Source organism: Anopheles coluzzii, chromosome 2 (assembly GCF_943734685.1).
Source record: "Anopheles coluzzii chromosome 2, AcolN3, whole genome shotgun sequence".
NCBI classification, from domain to species: domain Eukaryota; kingdom Metazoa; phylum Arthropoda; class Insecta; order Diptera; family Culicidae; genus Anopheles; species Anopheles coluzzii.
In genome coordinates, this window is record NC_064670.1 from 39,497,862 (window position 1) to 39,516,116 (window position 18,255).

At 45.3% G+C, this 18,255-nt stretch overlaps 1 protein-coding gene across 1 annotated transcript in view; it reads right to left on the minus strand.

Annotated features, from left to right (window-relative positions):
• LOC120951713 (ras-related and estrogen-regulated growth inhibitor-like) overlaps positions 1–10,170 on the minus strand; it is a 50,270-nt gene extending 40,100 nt beyond the window's left edge. The window contains exon 1 of the mRNA XM_049606014.1: positions 9,028–10,170. The gene's annotated coding sequence lies outside the window, so the exon portion shown is untranslated. The remainder of the gene's footprint in view (positions 1–9,027) is intronic.
• Between the last annotated feature and the right edge of the window lie 8,085 nt (positions 10,171–18,255).

An 18,255-nucleotide genomic window follows, 5' to 3' on the forward strand; every position in this document is an offset into this window, starting at 1 on the left:
ATTCTTGCGCACCCTCGATGGGGCTTGTTGTGGGGCGCCCGGTCCCGCTAGCATGCCATGCCAAACCTAGACCACCGCTGAACACGTGCGTAGGGTGTGTTGACCATTTGGGAAGCTGCACACGGGAGTACCCTACGGGATAAATTCACTTCCCAGCGGAGATTGCCCCGTTTACTGGCACGGTACAGAGCTTCATGTAGCTTTTTTTTTCCTCCACTGGATGAATGACATTCGATTAGCGGTAGAGAGCGATTGTGTGACCGCGCTCAATGGGGCAGTTCCATGAAATCCAATTGCGTTCGGTATTTCTATATTAAGCAGCTATTCATGTTGATCAGTGGTGAACGTGACGCTGGAAGCTGGAAATTAACTTCCCCGTAAAGGTCCTTCGGAATGTATTGTACCAACAATATTGTATCGTTTTGTAAACAAAATTTATAAATTATTCGAATGGCTGACAGTGAACCAGAATAAATATAAAAATATGCTAAATAGCTTAAAAGTTACAATTTGACATCACTGCTTAGGTCTGTTTTTGTTGGGTACCTCGTCAGTTTGCACACCATTTGTTGAGTTTCCCAACCAGCGCTTGAGAGGATGATTGTTAAGGAATCATTTGGGCACACCACTTGGGAACCAATTGAAATTATGATAGCAACATGTATCGAAAAACATTCTAATATATCATATTTAATCATCATTTACATCCGTTCGGCAAACAAACCATCAATCGAGGACGACTCTAATAAATAACATTACTCCATTAAGCATTGTGCTATTTCTCTTATTATAAAATATTCGACTCTAGTCAAAACAGTTGAATCCATTAAAATCACAAATATGGTGGCAGACTTACTTGCTATCAGTAAAGAGATGAAAATCGCTGCTATCTCTAATAATCAATCTAAAAATGTATTAAATTCAATATATCTTTATTACTGCTATAATGCAAGTAATAGATTTTATTTTTCCTTTTTTTAATTTACAAAAGCGTTTTTAAAGCTTTTGTTAATCAAACACAACACTTCATGATTCATGAAGAAATTTAATGAAAATTGAAACACCTCTTAAAAAAACAGAACTATAATTAATTTCACATCTTTTGTAACAGATTCTTTCTTAGTATCCATTCTCATAACCTGATCACTAAAAAAACTACAGTAAGTCAAAAGTGGGGATGACACATTTCACAGCTTTGAAGAAAAATATGCACATGTTACAGAACTGTGTGGGGCTCAACAAATCATTGCATCGCTTTCTCTCGCTTTCATTCGGTTCAACGTCCTTAGCAAAAGGGTCAACTTCTTTCCCGAGCATGATTGATGATGGCAAAGAGGTCACACATTTTGCAATCGGCTCTGTCAACCACTGGCCGTATCCTGGTGGGATGATATATCATGCGGTATGTGTATCTTTATACCCTTCACTACCAACTCACCTACCACCAAGTTCCCTCCCTTGGCGTAAGACACTGTACATCCTTCTTCACAACACTTAGGCGTGTGTTTTGAAGGCACACCGCCCTTCCCAAATCACGGCAGGATGTCAAAACATTAATCACGCGCGTTGTTTAACAAGTGAATATGACAAAACGATTTTGCGCCGAAAACAAGCCACTTGCACCATCGGGAAGCACCTTTCTGAAGCGAAACGCTGTTTACACAGGATCTGCTTTCTTCAGTGGTGCGGACCACCCGTTTCGCGTTGGCAATCATAAATTCAAGCCACAGTGCATCAGCACGACGGCCACTTGGGGAAACCTTCCCAGCGATCGTTGCACCCGCCCCGAGATCGAGATTCCACGCGGAGTCGGTGGTGCATGGTGCATGGGTGGAAGAATGTCGCCATATCTGCACCTACAACTTTCCCAACGTGCAGCAGTGCAAGAACACGTCATGAAACATTCGGCCACACCACGAGTGAACGGATGCGGTCCGGTTTTGTTTTCCAACGGTGGAGGTTAATGCGAAAACAGAAAGGGGAGGAAAGATTCCCGCGGGTTCGCCGAATGTCACGACCGCGCGCATAGTTCAGGATTGCGACCGGTAAAACACTAATGGAGCTGCTGTCTATTTCACCCTGCCGGCCTGCTTCTTGTCCCCCGGGACGGGCTAGAAGGGCACGATCGCTTAGCCAATTCGGTTCGGGTTCGATGCAGATCGAGCCAAACCCCATTTTAAAGAACGTCAACCCAGAACGTCTTAGAACGTCACGGACAAGAACGTTCCCTTCTTCCGTGGTTGACGTTTTGAGGTTAGAGCTATTCGATACGGTGGGTGGATCGAAAACCGACACGAAAGCATGTGTACCTTGGCAATCGAATCCAATTTTCTCAGGCTCTCGATCCCTTGCCGAACCGTCACCGCGGAGGAAATGGAAAAGGGCGAACGTTAACAGTGGAATGTCGTCTACACGGCAGCGCCTGAAACGAGGGATACGATTGTGTGCAAGAACGAAAACACACAAAACGCTGAGGTCCGTTCTAAGTCACCTAAGCTCGCGCGTTTTGCCAGTGCTCCGCATCCTGTTCGGTGATTTATGTAGCACGATCTACAAACCAACGGCTCAAATCACGCGGTTCCGATTCATGTGCATGTTTGGGGTGTCGCTCTCCGTTTCTTTCCCTCGTTTAGCAGAATCGTTTCTTCTTTCGTTTCATACCTTAATTCGAACGATAGATTTAAGGAAAAGAACTTGCCTTTCGCCTGCGGATATGAGGGCAGAGCGTAGCGATTTATATTCACCAGGCAACCTTAACGTGTCACTCGATGACTGTGTAATGGTGCATGAATTACAAAGAAGATTACATTTCTACCTTTAGCCGCATCTGGAGGCCGAGGGTGAGATGAGTTAATTTCTCGACCAGTGTGCTGATGCTGCTTATCCGATGCTTTCTTTTCGCTGTTTCCGTTGTTTGTGTTTGTTATTGTACACCAACTCCCGATAGGGCCGAGTTGGGATGCCATCAATCCGCATTAGTGCGCCACCACCGACCGACGAGTACCGTTGCTGTAATCGTGCTCAGAAGCTACAGATTAGTGTCGGATTAGCCTCGCGTCGGATCGAGATGATGATTTTTGTCGCTCGGTCCCAACCAAAAGCAGTCAGCAGTAGTCGGCAAATGACACCGTTCTAGTGATGGTTGTGTTGGAAAAAATCAAGTTCTGAGGCATTTTGTGGTTGCATCAAGAACAGTTTCACGCTTTACGTGGTGGTATTAATCTTGCACGTGTAGCATGTCACATTTACACCCTGTTGCCGATAAAGCTATTCTTTCCGAATGCAAACGAAAGCTCGCTCTGTTGCATGTGGAAGAAATTGGGCGAAACATGTTTAATGACCATCGCTGACACAGCGCCGATTCGTCACATCCTTCTTCATGATGCTTCGTGACCGTCAAAAGCGTTCCACGACTGTGGGAGATTGGGAGGAGCAAAATGGTTTGAAATAAAGCATAAAACTCCACGCCACGAGCACACGGGCAATTATTATCGACACGTCTCCAAAGATTCATCTCTCCCACCCGTAACCGTTCAGTGCAGTGCCTCCGCTGGCTTTGGAGCAGTGATCCCGTTTGGCGCACGCTTCACGGAGCCGTACTGCGGTGAAGGTTCCCTCGAGGCCTTTCGCCAAATGGAACCACGAGCAAAAGCAGGGGAGCATAGGAACTTAATGGATGATCCCTTGGCTGTTGTGAAGCGACGAGCGCTGCGCTGGATTGGATGCGGCAGCAAAGCGTATCCGTTACCGATCTCCCGCGTCCATTACGTCGTTTCTAATTTGCGTTTGTCTACCTCGGTGAGCGTGTGGCTTTCGGATTATTCGGATCGCTGGATGATCGCCGGTTTGGGGCAGGTTTTTTCTTCTGTTCCTTTAAAGGGTTTTATCGTTTGTTCACAAGACGGCCCTAGGAGAAAAAGGTTGTATTTGAGTGAAGGGCAGTCAAATGGACAGCTGTTTGGAAGGTTCAGTGTTGCACAGTCATGTGCAATAGGAGTCTCAAATTAAGCATATTTTTTGGACAAAATAATTTCTGAAATTCTTTGTGCGAGCTTACGTTTCTTCCCAATTAAACGTCAACAGCTACAAACACAATTCACTCAAGGAGGATCGAGACGAGCTGACAGCTTGCCGTGCATCGGTGCATGCATGATTCGAGGTTTCGGAAGTTTGCTGTACGGTGGAATCCACTTTACCGACCCCCAACCACTCCATCCAGTGACTTTTTTCTCTCTCTTCTCTTCCTTCTCAATCTCGCATCAGATGCTGTACATCACGGCACAACAACCTTGCCACAGACCCAAACGCCCATTTTACATTGCTTCGTTCACAGCGCACCAGCAAACAACATTCAAGCAAAAGGCATTAGAGTGACGGCTGCACGTTGCCTCACTCACTGGGCAGCAGTGCAGTCTTCCGGTGAGCTTCAGTTAGCGTCTTCCTAAACGCCCCATTCCGTTTCGTGCGAAAGCGAAATTGATCGAGTTATCTGATGAGTCATCTTTTCCCCTCACGTCCTCAAAGAGGCCCTTTGGCCTCTCGGATTTATCTTTCCCATTTGCTTTTGTTTTACTTCGTTTAGCTAAATTGAAAGTGCACCTTCAGTTCCGTACACTGGCCGGCCAAAACGGACGTAGAATCACCGTAGGGGCAGCTTGACGATAGAGGGTTTGTTTGAATGGGTTTAAAAGACCCGTGTCCTGCTGTGGTCGTTTTGATGGAGCTCGTGGTCGATTAAGATTGATTATCTTAAGATGGATCGAAAGACAGACATTGGGCGAAGTGCAGAAGTCTTACTGGGTGTAGGGAAAATTAAGTGAGTATGGGAGCACAAGTGGGACATCGAAATGGAAAGAAATTGTAATCATTTGCAGTTAATGGATTGTTTTATTAATTTTTAAAAATACATTTCATACTCATTCAGAGGTCAGTCATATCAATTTAGCTATTGGCTTATTATAAAACAATTAGACAACAATCCCTTCCCTTTTCAGTTGGGTACATTTGCAAAAGTTTCTCTCATTCTTATCGAAATGTCCAAAGGTCATCGAGGAAGAGAGCCATTTCCGCAAACAATACGTCATAAATTATAGCCTCCCCGGATTGAAATGCCCCCCCGATCGACAGCGTGATTGCATTTATCGGATATTAAAAAATTAAACCCCCAGCCGGTCATTACTCCGCGCTGGCCACCGACCGAAGTCGTTGCAACTCACATTAACCGCTAACAGATGAATTGCATGTACAGCAACCATAGATTACGACCATTCGCATCCGAAGACTTTCCTCCCTCCCCCTCCCCCACCCGTCTGTTCGTGGGATGGCAATAAAATTGCGCTTTGTCGCTGCAGCCAATAGAGCCGTTAGAAATTTGCATTTCCCACGCCACGCGTACCGGCCATCTAACACGCGATGTGAGAAATTGCCATTTCACTGCCTGGAATCCTGCAACTCCCGCGGGGGAATTTCCTCCGGCAGATGACTTACTCTGAACTCCGATCGAACAGCACAGGCTGCATTTGTGTGTGTGTTTGTGTGTGGCAGTAGATGGAAAAGGTTGCACTAGGAAGCTGCACTACCCAGTCCAAAACAATGTTAATGGGTGAGTGTTTCCCTTCTCTCCCAGCCCTGTAGAAGCAACGCAAAACAATCCAGGAACCGTCCAGAAGCGGGACCACCTACATGCGCAAAACGTACATGATGATGAAATGAAATTTTTACAATTACCCTCGCAATCACACACACATACACACGTGTTGACGGCAACGTTTGCCCACTTTGTCACATGATCTTTGATCTCGTTTCACGTAGGTGAAAGTGTGGGCATGCGCCCGATGTGCACTGCTTTCCGTTGGCGCAGTCCCATCGCGTTGCGGCTCCTCTTCCCAGCCCGGGCCGGATCCCGACCAGAAGGGGTCTGCAGACGCAGTGACTACTGTAACTGGCGGGCAATAAAATGTCATAACAGCGCGCAACCAGTGTCGTTACATCGACATTACACCAATGCCAGCGCTACACGCACAACGCCAACGGCCATACTATTGGGAGGCCGCGCGGGTAATGGCACCAAGAGCAGCGCCAAAGGCAGATGGGGAAGCGGGAGAGACAGAGAGCAAAGATGAGAGAAAGGTTACTGTGAGGGCGTCAATGAATTGCACCGTCGATCAGGCCGATTAATGATGGTGGTTGTTCTAAGACTTTCACTTACTATTCCCCCAGTATTAACCCCCAGTGGTTCAATGAGATGAAACGATTTTTCAACAGCTCAACTTCAATGATACAACGATTTTCGAATGAGATGGTCGAAACTAAACATTCAACCTGGCTTGTACAGCAGAGCCGTCGCGAGGTGGAAAAGATGAGTGGCTTATGTGTGTCTCGCACATATACTGTCTGAATTGTTGGGCCGTGTCTGCCTCAATTTCTTATTTGTTTTGCGAACTAAAATCTCCATTTGTCATAATGATTTTTGAGTTGTATATAAATCGGTATATAAATCTTTATGATTATTACTCTTGCAATCTGGTACTTCTTCTGGTATGGATCATTCGATCAATCCTCATTCGTAATGAATTGTTTTAAATATCTTGTTCAGCAAAACATTTATTTTCTACGGAAAATACTTGTAAGCACATTAAAAAAAGCAAACTTCTCATTTACAAAGGAATTCTTTATTGCAGCGATGCAAAGTTTAGATAGACCACAATCTTCTCAACAATGCAGAACTCCCTTATATCGAACGGTAGTGATCTTTGCTCAATCGTAGTGAGGAAACTCAAAGGAAATGCTTATAAATCCACATAAAACTAGTAGCGAATTTAATTTTACTGAGCGATTGGTGAAAAAAAGGTCAACAAGAAATCGATGAAGAAACCCCTTTTTCTTTTTAGTGAATTGAATTATGAACTATGATTTTGGTATTTGATAACAACGTACGTTTATTGTCAAACAATTCTTACGCATATGTTCAAAACGATTGAATCTTTAGGTATATGGAGTAATTAATTCCAAAGTTCTAGTTTTAATTATGGATTTGTATTTTTAAATGAAGTAATTTCAACTGCCGGTCTCGTAGTACAGTCGTCAACTCGTACGACTTAACAACATGCCTGTCATGGGTTCAATCCCCAAATAGACCGCGCCGCCATACGTAGGACTGACTATCCTGCTATGAGGGGGAATCAATTATTCACTGAAAGCCAAGCCCACAAGTGGGTATATGCAGGCCTTGACCGATATTGGTTGTTGAGCCAAAGAAGAAGAAGAATTTCAACTCCATTCAACTCCAGGGTTTTCCAAGTCACTTTCGAATATGCACATCATTATTCTCGACCTCCAAGATGTTTTTCATCAGCTGTCAAATTGTGTAATTGCTTCAAAATGAAATTTCAGTTTCAACGCATGATTCTCAACATATAACAAAGAACTGTGAAACTCAATCCAGTTTGAGCCGTGTTGAAAATCATGCTGAAGAAATTAAAAATTATTATGATGATGAAATGTCAAATGTCTATGTGGAATAACATTTTGCACGTGGCGAATAACCATGGGGTCCTTTCCGTTTTAAGTTCTTTGGCTGAAATTTCAGCATGTAAGCTGTTTGTATTGTATTGCAGTTTTCGAGCAGCTATCTAAGTCGGTATAATATACAGGTGGGATAATCTCAAGGTGTATGAATTAAGAAGACTGATTTTCATCGTTCTAAATAAAGACTTTAAGAGTGTTTTGCATTCGTCAAGCCTCTAGAAAGCTTGTTTGAGCAAAAGTTTTCACCCGTTCTGTCAAAAAGTGATGTTCAAATTTGGTTATAAAAAACATGCTATGAGACCACCTGGACTACATACACTTTGATTCTATATTCCATCACCTGGTCTCTTAAATGTACCTTGGGATAAATGTAAACACCACCTTGTTTTGCCATTTTTCGAGCAGGTACTCTAATTCTCGGTACTCTAATTCTAGAATCTAATTCTAGCTTTGAGGCTAGAATAATCTAGACTGAAAATCGCAGGCTAGTTTTGTGTGTGGTTTTCTATGGAGTGTTTACATGATTTCAGCCTCCAACTGTCAAACTCCATACAAAAAGCTGACTAGAATCGTGAAGGGCCCCAATGTTTTCATTTGCAAGTGACTTGTAAAACTTTGTAAACAATATTTTGTCTATTGAAGCATTGCTGCGTCCGTTCTGGGTCAAAGATGACCACAACATGTCTTTTTTTGCCACCAGAATTGTCAGATTAGATTTTGGTAAATTGCTAACATGGTCATATATCTACCCAATCGTTTAGAATTCAGTATTAACAAATGTTTTGGAGTTTTTCTGCTACTGATTTGATAGGATTCCGTGAAAACGGGGAAGCTTCCAATTTTATCTGTATTTGTGTCCATTAAACTGCTGAAAGAAATTTTCAATAGTTAGAGAATATACCAATACAGGGAATTCAAACATAACAACTGTGTTTTTTCGTACAATTTAAGCTAACAATTTGAATAAAAAATACTCGTTCAACAAGCACTGTGGTATTTTGGGATATCAATGCAAACCGATTACTTATTTCTCTGTCGAAAGTTAAAACGTTTGACCCACACGTGCGCCCCTACGTGTCCCGATAATCGTACCGGACAGGGCCGACGGATTCAAACCACTCTTCAGCACTACAGCATTCCAACCATTTTACCCCTTCCCAAGAGTTACCCGAGTTGCACGTACAGTTTATCTGAGATCTTAATCATTTGAACGATCACCCCGCGGTCGGCTTGTAGTCTGGGTGCCGTTCCGCGATCGTTCCGATCGGATCTGGAAGCTAAACACTGCAAAGGTCAGGCTACCGGCCCACACGGACCACTGCACCTGCCGCCTCAGATAGCCACCGAAACCTACCATTTACCATTTTGCCAGCTGGGTCTCACCCGCCACGTCCGGGATTGTCTTTGTACATGAATGAATGAAATTGTTTCTGTTGCTGGGCGGTTTCCTTCCGCGACTCGCCCGAATCTACCACCGCGTGCATGCATTCATGAGCTTACCTTCCAAGGAGCGGGTGTTCAGGACTTGATCGACGTCGTCGTGCGTTTTAGTCTTTTTCACCAGTCATCGAAAACACTTTCGCCTTGCTGTACGACCGCTGAGGAGTGGTCGAGTTTCTAACACGTGTAGTTGGCGACCCGTTGCAGTGTGCTTGGTTGTTTTGTTTTGGCTGTTGCTGCCGCTGTTGTTGCACTGTGGGGTTTTGTTTCTTCCCTTTTCCTTTTCGGGATCGTTCTTCAACGCCTACGCGATCGATACGGTGCACGGCCGCACTTGAACCAGGTCGAACCGGACGGTTGGCTCTTTGTTTCCGCTGGGGTCGCACAAAAACGTTGCCCGGATTTCGATTTAAACTTTCATATTCACGTTCGCCAGCACGCTTGAGGTAGGAAGGGGAAGGGGAGAGGGGAAGAAATGCGGTGGCGAAACCTGTGCAAAAAGGAGTCTGCGTGTTCAAGGCGCGATCGTGACTGGAGACCCCGAACTTGAGTGTCCAGACGATGAAAGTACGAGTTCGATGGCCCGCGTTGCACGCGTACGGATGGAAGCAGAAGACGAACCCTGTCAAACGCTGTGCTCTCTAACCTTCCATTCAAACGGAGCGAGATTGAGACACAGAGAGAGAGAGAGCAAGAGAGGGAAACGGGTCCAAAACACTGTAAAGCCCGCACTCACCGGTTCCCTCACGAACTGCACACGGCGCAGTGAACGGTCACAGCGCGTTCGTCCCCCCCTGGTCGTACTACGACCTTACCACGCAGACTCGATCGACGCGATCAGTACACCACCACAGCACTGCACTCTGTGTGAAAGGAAGCGGAAACCGCACAGCAAATCGACACCAACCACTCGCAAACAAGTCTAGCCAAACACGGGCGTATTACACGCGTGACGCCGAAAGCCAAGCAGCCGAAACCGAGACGCGAACAGATCGCAGCGAAAACAACGACTGAGCTCTGCCCGCCTGGTGGCTTGCCGGCTAGGTGCAGTCGTTCCGCCGCTCGCCCCGGGGATACGCTACCATCTCCGCGTCGCCAAATGGATCTGTCCACCAGCCCAACACGCGCCACGACGCGAAAAGTGCGAAAGTGAGATCGCTACACCATTTCGTCTGCTATGCTCTCGCACAACGAACCACCGCACGTGAGGTTGCAGCTTGAATCGGGTAGAACGCAACCAGCTTACCATATCCCTTCCTCGCATGGGGGCAACACCCGTTCCGTTGGACCGGCGGGCGGCTGCCAAAGATCGGCGGGCGACGATTAATGCAAGCAAAACGGCACCATTCCCAAACGCACAGCATAATGTGGCAGCAAATGTACAATTATGCTGCCGGTGGTGTCTGTTCACACCACGCTCTAATCGGCCAGAGAGCATATGCGGACGGTGCTTCGGAATGGGAGCACCTGAGGCACATGTTATTACCAAAAATATATGTGTACGCGAATTCAAACCCAGTCCTTTTTCGTGCCGGGAGTTGCCGTAGGGCGGCGCACAGAGGTGCGAAAAGCAATTATCGGTTGGCAATGAGTTATGCGCGATTATTAATGCGCAAAGCTTGTAGCGCGTTTGTTCGCGAAGTGCACACCGAATTAGACGCAATCGTTTTGCGTTTATTTACGTGGTGTGAAATTGGGAGAGCGTACGTGTTTGGTATGGAGCGTTCATGTGCGATGGTTTTGCTTTTTCAAGGCGTGTACAGTTGCAAAAGATCATTGAAGAATAATGTAATTATAGTACTATTGCTATTTACAGCATTCATATTTGGCGGACAGTAAAATAAGGTATATTTCATCAGTTTTTGATAAATATGCGTTGTGTATTGAACGTTTCTTGTTATCATTATTGCTATTATTTAGCCGCTTTCCCAAGCTGGATCGAAGAGGAACGATGGTTGCATTTGATTAGAAACAGCAATTGTTTTAATTTATTTTAAAAGTGTGCTTTTCAGTTATAAATATAACTTGGCAAAATTTTCTTCTTGAAAGAATTCTTGAAAGAATGATATGAAATTAATAAACACAGTTTTCAACCTCTAATTAAAGGCTAAATTGTTCTAGTGGTAACATAGTTTCGCACTTTTTGGCCAATACGTTTTAGCCTTATTTAAAATAACAATCATTAATATCATTGTCATGCCAAATAGGGAAACTAATTTATTACTAATTTGACTATACGGCAAACAACCAAATAAATGTAGCACGTGGGATTCATGCTGTCTCTGATGCTGCTTCGGATGTATTTTTGTTTTTGTTTTAGTAAATGGTTAAATTCATTTATTAATTAAACATCTGAGATTCTCCTGTTTGCTGGTGGTTATTCTAGTTATTGTTGTTATTGATATTTTTTTTCAGAGAATCAACAATAAAATATATCAAATAATGAAGCAAAAAAAAAACAAATCTTTGCAACAAGAAATAGAGTAGTAAGAACCAAGTACAGCAAGTGAATTATTATGTGACCTAAAGAATTTTTTTTAGATTTTATTTAGTTGACTAACATCATGTCAAGTTTCTGTCGTGTCTAAGTGCAAAATATATGTTACATCAACTATAAAACTAACAAACGATTCTGATTTTGTCTTTACTTACAATCTTAGTATTTGGTATCGATATGAAGATATTGCTATTTTAGCGATATTTATTTGATAGCGGATAAATATCACTAAAATCGCTAAACGGACATTAAGCGGATTTTCTTTCTACAAATGAAAGCAAAGATAATAGGTATATAATCATCGTGGATCTAAGTACACCACGAGGAGCTTTTTGTTGCATAAAAATCATAAATTAAAAACAAAAAAACAACATACCAGCGGTATTTTTTCTGTTTATGCTGTCTTATTAAATACGGCTATGCTTTTGAAACAGGGCATTGGCATGACTCTACATCTTAATGAGATAAAAAACAAAATATGTTTGTGGTTTTGTCTCTGTAAATACCATAAACCAGCGACAAGTGATTGGTTTATTCGAGCGTGTAAATACATTCTTTCATTGGCCGTTTTTCCTTATCTTCACATGTCTGTCGCGTATTACCATAACTTAACCTCGCATTGACTCCCCCTCCACCGGCGACTAGAGCCACTAGACAAAGGATGCGCTGAGCACGTACCGTTGCTACACGCGGTGCAGGTCGCGTCAAGGAAGGTAGCATTAGGAAATCGATATGGAACCGTAATTACCTGCCAATAAAACTGCTCCTTCTCCTGTTCGCTGCTGGGGCGCAAACCACAGCCGCACCGCGCTGACTTGTAGGCGCGCAACAGCAGCTTTCAGAACGATCGGTTGCGATCAGTTGTTCTCTCGGTGTGCGTCGAGTGTGTGTGTGTGTGCGCATGTAAGGAAGAGTCAAATAATATAAATATCCTCCACCACCGCGATCAGTGCACCTCTCTGTCATTCCCACGCTCGAAAGTCGAACGTCATCCGCCAGCCGAAGCGGTCGATAGATCGGCGTGCAATGTGATCGCAGCTCCGTCCGTGCGTATGCACGTGTAATTGTCCATGACCACCACAGAGCAGCAGAACGGTGTCAAGCATCCTTGTGCCTTCGGAGCTCCCCCGCCAGCGCATCGGGGCGCACAGCATCAGGAAACTTGATCCACCTGATTCTTGCCCAAGCTGCGACTCGCGTCGTACAAGGTGCATCGGTGGTAATGTCTGCGCTTTGTACGTAGACCCCCCTGTTCTCCGTTCCACCCCTCGGTAGACGATCGTTCGCGGTCTGGGCCGCGGTCTGTATCGCAACAACCGTGTCAGACGTGTGCTGACACTCTTCCCTGTCCCCGCTTCCCAGACCCCGACTACGCACCGCAAGGAACGGTTCTGTTCTCAACTGCACATATGCAATAAAAGGGGCATATGTTGCATCTGGTGGCTATTAGCACAAAATAGGTACAATAAATAGAAACAATAGATGGATGCAGCAGGTTCGGTTCGGGACGGTTCAAGGTGGAAGGCATCTTGTAGCACCAGCGCAGATAACGGCGTTCGCAGAATCGACCTTTGCACGGAACATTTTTCTAACAAATTGCTGACATTGAATTGCAACACGGTCATGCGCGGTCCACTGCTCCCCTGCAACCACTGCCGGTGAGGTACCGTGGGTTCATAATGCTTCCCGATGGCGGTAACTTGTAATTTGCCCCTCTCTTCTTCCTCCAGTCCTCTCCCGCAGTCTGCAGTTGCGTGCGTCGCAACGGTTCTCCCAAAACGGAGGGAAACATTATTAGCGCAGATGTATCGTTTTATTTTAGTTTATTCTACCCATAAACGGGTTGTTAGATGCGATTACTCACCGGAGCCCGGAGTCGAGCGGAGGATGAGCACATCGGAAAGGGCCTGCCTGCGTTTCGCCCGCATACAAACTGCGCGCGTCAGCAATCGAGCACGATCTCGACGGTTGGATTCTGTTCTGTTGGTCTGCGGCCGGGAGAGCGTTTGCGTTCTAAACCTACCGGCGCAGAGGGGACTCGACAGGGTGCGTTGAGGGGTACACTAATGCCACGGCGAACGACGGCAAGCGTTATGTTTTGGTAAATGCGTTATTTTTCTTACCTCTGGCTGGAGTGCTTCTCGAGCAGTCGGGCTTGAAAGGCCCAGACAGGCGAAGACATGCCTGCGAGCCAAGCTGCTTGCGCTGGGAATTGTAATAAGAAGGATCAAAACGAAGGGCCTCCAGTGCGAAATCGTGAGAAGTGTGTGCTTGGGGGTTTGTTTGAAAAACAAAAAACAAAAACAAAACAAAAACAGCCACAGTTTGCAATAATGTTCGCTTGGAACACCCGCGGGGAGTCTGGCTGATTTTTGGACATGATGCAGCTGGAGCGGTTGTTTTTTAGGTCATTAGTGTATGAAATGTTTGCAGGCCAGGGGGGGGGGATTCGCTCAGATGTAATGGGCAAAAAGTGGTAGAATTGTTTTTGACATTCTTTGCCATGCATTACACCACCGTTCCGAGAACACGAGCATTCCATTCGGCTGTTTGTACCATACAATGAGTATGTCATTAAAATCCATGTTCTTTGGATTCGCATTTACACTTGACAAATGGCATAGAGCTGTTATAGAAAGATGTATGTATGGAAAGAACATGATTCCCAGGATCAATATGTTGTTTTGTTATCATTACTTATGTCAAGTAGAGTAGAGTTTGTTTAGTAGAAAAGCTAAAATTTGGTGAAACCCCTCATTTTGACTAAATGTTTTATGTTTTATATTTTTTTATATTATTTTCAGTTTTATTCAAAAAGCAAGTTAAAAGAAACCAACTACAAAAAAATCCATATTTCATCCCAAACTTATGCTTTTCGTTTCAGGTGACAAAATTAAACAAATAATAAATTTCGTTTCAGGTTCCTGCAATGTGACCACCGTGTGTCTCACCCACCCAGTTGCCAACTTTCTCACGCTCATCATTCTCCGGACGCGTTCGCGTAATCATTTATGCAGCTAATGCGAAATGTCTTCCTTCCATTGCCATCCATCGCGAACGGTCATCATCAGCATCGCCATTACGCGTCACCGGCCCCGCCGGTTGGCCGAAAACGCAAACAAAACGGCCAACATTACGCCTTCACACAATCACTTTCGCGAGCGAGGGTGCCAGCGAACGTGGATGAGGTGCGCGATCTTCGTAACCTCCGCCGTCGCGTGCCCTTCCCGTGGTACCTTCGCTCCCAGTTTCCCGTTGTCATTTTGTCTGCTGATGATGCTGTCACAATCGGCACACCGTAATTGCACCATTTCGGATTCGACTCACTACCGCACTGCGTCACATAATCGCTGGCCACGGCAACGCAAGACACCTTTTCGATGGGTGGCTTGGGGGAATTTTTTTTTTTTAGTAGTCGATCGAATTCGATCAAACCCCGTTGAACGTGAGACATTGTTCCGGTGTGGGTCCCGCATGTATGTTCGTTTGAATTTTGCAGATTTTTTGTTGTTGTATGTGGCTTTGTTTCGTATTCGTCAGCATATGAGAGATCGCTGGCGCAGCTTGAAAACATCGGCTGCACGTCTTTTGCTTTCCACTGCCCAAACGGGACACTGGACACTTGGGTACAAGTTTCACGCCTCGGAGGTGGCGCTCGTGCGCTTTTTTTACGATCACCATTTCTTCCCTTACGCTGTGATGGAATCTGGTAGGTAGTGTTATGCTACTTTTTTAGTGCCATCTCTCTCCTGCTGCTTAGCTTTAATTTCACTCCCCGAATCTTCGTGTCTCGTGTGTACGACGGCATCGAGCACTGAACTGCTCGACCAACGCTTTCCTACCTTCAAACCCGTTGCGGGGCCCTTGTTCATCGACGAATTGGACACGGTACAATAACCCGCTAGTGGATATAAAATAAATATAAAAAAACATCACAAATTAGAAGTTATGCTGATTTGTTATGGCTGCCTAGTAGATTTGCCAACGTGGGACGACATCTTGCACGCTCTCTGTGTGCATGATTTATGAGTGTACCCGTTCGCGCAGATCTCGATGATGGCTGGTGTGCGCACACCGGTGATAGATGTGTGGCTCTAGCCCTGGGAGCTTCACCAGTGGAGTTGAGTTGAGTTGGAAAGTGGAAGCGAGTTGTTTTCATTGCTTCACAGCCTCTCGGCATCGGCACACACACACACACAGCCGGTGCAAGCAGATCAATCGGACGTTCCGGAGCGCTCACCGAGCGCACTATCCCCCATTAGTGGACTAGTTTTCGAAAGGTTTCATTTTCCTCAAAACCGTGCGGAAGGTGCAGGAGACGGTGGAACGGCTCGAAGCTTTCCGAGGGAAGTGTGCGAAGAAACGGAAGTTATGACGCCGAACAATTATGCAATCGGAGCAGATCGCATTCATTCAGTGCTCAGCCGGGGCGCGAAATGTGCACCGACCAAAATGTTTGTGTTTGTGTGTTTTCTCTCCGGCGGTTGGTGCCTGGCGTCTGTCTCATCGCCCGCGGGGGTTTGATGGAGCGAACGATGTTTGGTTGGAATTTTAGCCACGACGCCCTGCCGAGCCTACTGGACGCCTTCTTGGCAGTTACCGGTTCAGCTGAATCCATTGGTTTCTCTGTGCGTGTGTGTGTTTTTTTGCGTTCATTTGTCGAGAGAGAGAGGAATTCCCAAAGCAAATCAGGGGCTGCGATGGTTTGATGATGCAATTGACTGGAGGAAAACTCCACCGTTGGATGATCGATTGGAAGAAGCTGGAGCATCGGAAACATGGGGTGATCAATTCAATGTCAGTGAATATTGTAAGATACCGGATACCGAAGCTTATAAACGGACAATGCGGTACTGCAGGAAAACTCAACGGATATAAGAATGGTTTTCAAGTTTTCTGCACCAAAGTTTTCAACGACTTTATGCAACAAAATGCTGCTTATGTTATACTTTTTAATGTTTTGTATTGAGAGCAAAGCATCGGAAAAAGTTCAAAATTACAATGGGAGGGAATTTTTAAGAGACAATTTAAGCTTATACTGGGAAAATACTCTACACTTTGCTTTTATGTATGAATTCAATGGGGATAAATTACATAAAGAGGTTAAATCAAAAAGATTAAGTAAACGATACGTTACAATCGTATGCAATCGAAGGAATTCATTGAAAACTAAAGTTATTATTTTACTTCGTTTACGTTTCTTCGTTCAGTTTCAGTATAATCGCACACATCTATTTTAAAGCGCTTTCTTCCTGAAATTTCCACTTTTATTTACGTTACCACTTTTTACGTTACTATAAGCAAGGTGTGTTACACCAGTAATCAGGCAATTATTGAATCGAAATAACAGTACTGTTAAGAAGAATGACATATTTCCAACTTACCCAACTTTTGCATCCATTATTTAATATCATACTGTCTCTAGCGAGTCTCTTAATAAACATCTATAGTAACATATCGAATGAAGATTTCTAACGTCACAGAACGCCGGGCAATGGATCGCAGCTCACGTCAACTCACGGCCCTATGCCCGGTTGCATAATCAGAAACACATACCGGTCAATCGATAGCACCCATTACGCACCGAAGGCCGTTCCAGGTCCGGCCCCCCGGTCCAAACAGGATTGCAGCTGAGAAGCTAATAGGATCATATCACTGTCGGTCCACGATCCACGGCGGAATGCCAACATCATTAATGTCGCTTTCGTTCCGATTGCACCGACAGGCGAGCGGCGAGTTATTAGGCTAAATTGCAAAAGTCCAGCATCCGTACCTTTCCCGATGACTTCATCAAAGCTGCTACGCAATAATCGCTGTGATTAGATTTGGTTGCAACTCAATTAGGATGCAAATTCCATTACATTTCTACCAACCCCGTTCGTTGGATGCTGCCCGAATCGCACCTACATCAAGGGTTGATGGCGAAGTTGGCTCCAATCTCTTCCGCAGTGTCGACGCCAAACCCCGTGCTTTGGAACAAACCGGTCCAGGTGTTTGTTTTACATCCTCCCGCTACGAGTAGTGTATCGTTTTCACACCGCATTCAATTAAGACGATCTTCTGCACCACCTGCCAAACACTTGCAGACGTTACAGACACCTCGGCATACAGGATGTTTGCCGAGCAAGCAGCGTACTACAGGTAACGCTCCGTACCGTGGTGCCTGTTTACAGTGACTATTAAGTGTCGGCTGTACGATCACCTGCCATTCGGCACCATACAACGATCGTATGCAGACAAGTGCGCTTTGGTTCGACCAACCGAAGGATCTGACACCGTAGGCGAGGTGTTCTCGCATGTGCAACGTTCTGGACCGCCAAGTGTTCGCGTCTGGACGGACGAATGCAATTCGAACCAGGGCACGCGGAAACGTCAGCACTGACGTGTGAAAATGATGAAGATGAAGGAGCGAAAACGAAAGCGATCTTAAAAGGGCCCAACTGACTTGCACATTTGCTCCGGCCGCTGACTGGGGCGCTGGGTTACTTACTTTTCTTCTTCTGCGTATTGCTTGCGGTACGTCAAGCAAGCATGAACGAAAGGTCATGCAGCGTCTGGAGCGCAGACCGTTGCTCTTCGAGTGGGCTTATTCGTCGGAGTCCATCGAACCCAAAACGCTGGGCAAACAAAAGGGCTGGTATGAGCAACAAAAACAACAACAAAATACACAAAACCCCACATCCAAAGGGAATCGATGACCGGGTGAAGTGTTCTGGCGCACGGGGACGAGACATAGTATTAACAATTTTCGAGTGGCGTTCCAAGCTTGAGTGCGAAGACATATCTTACCC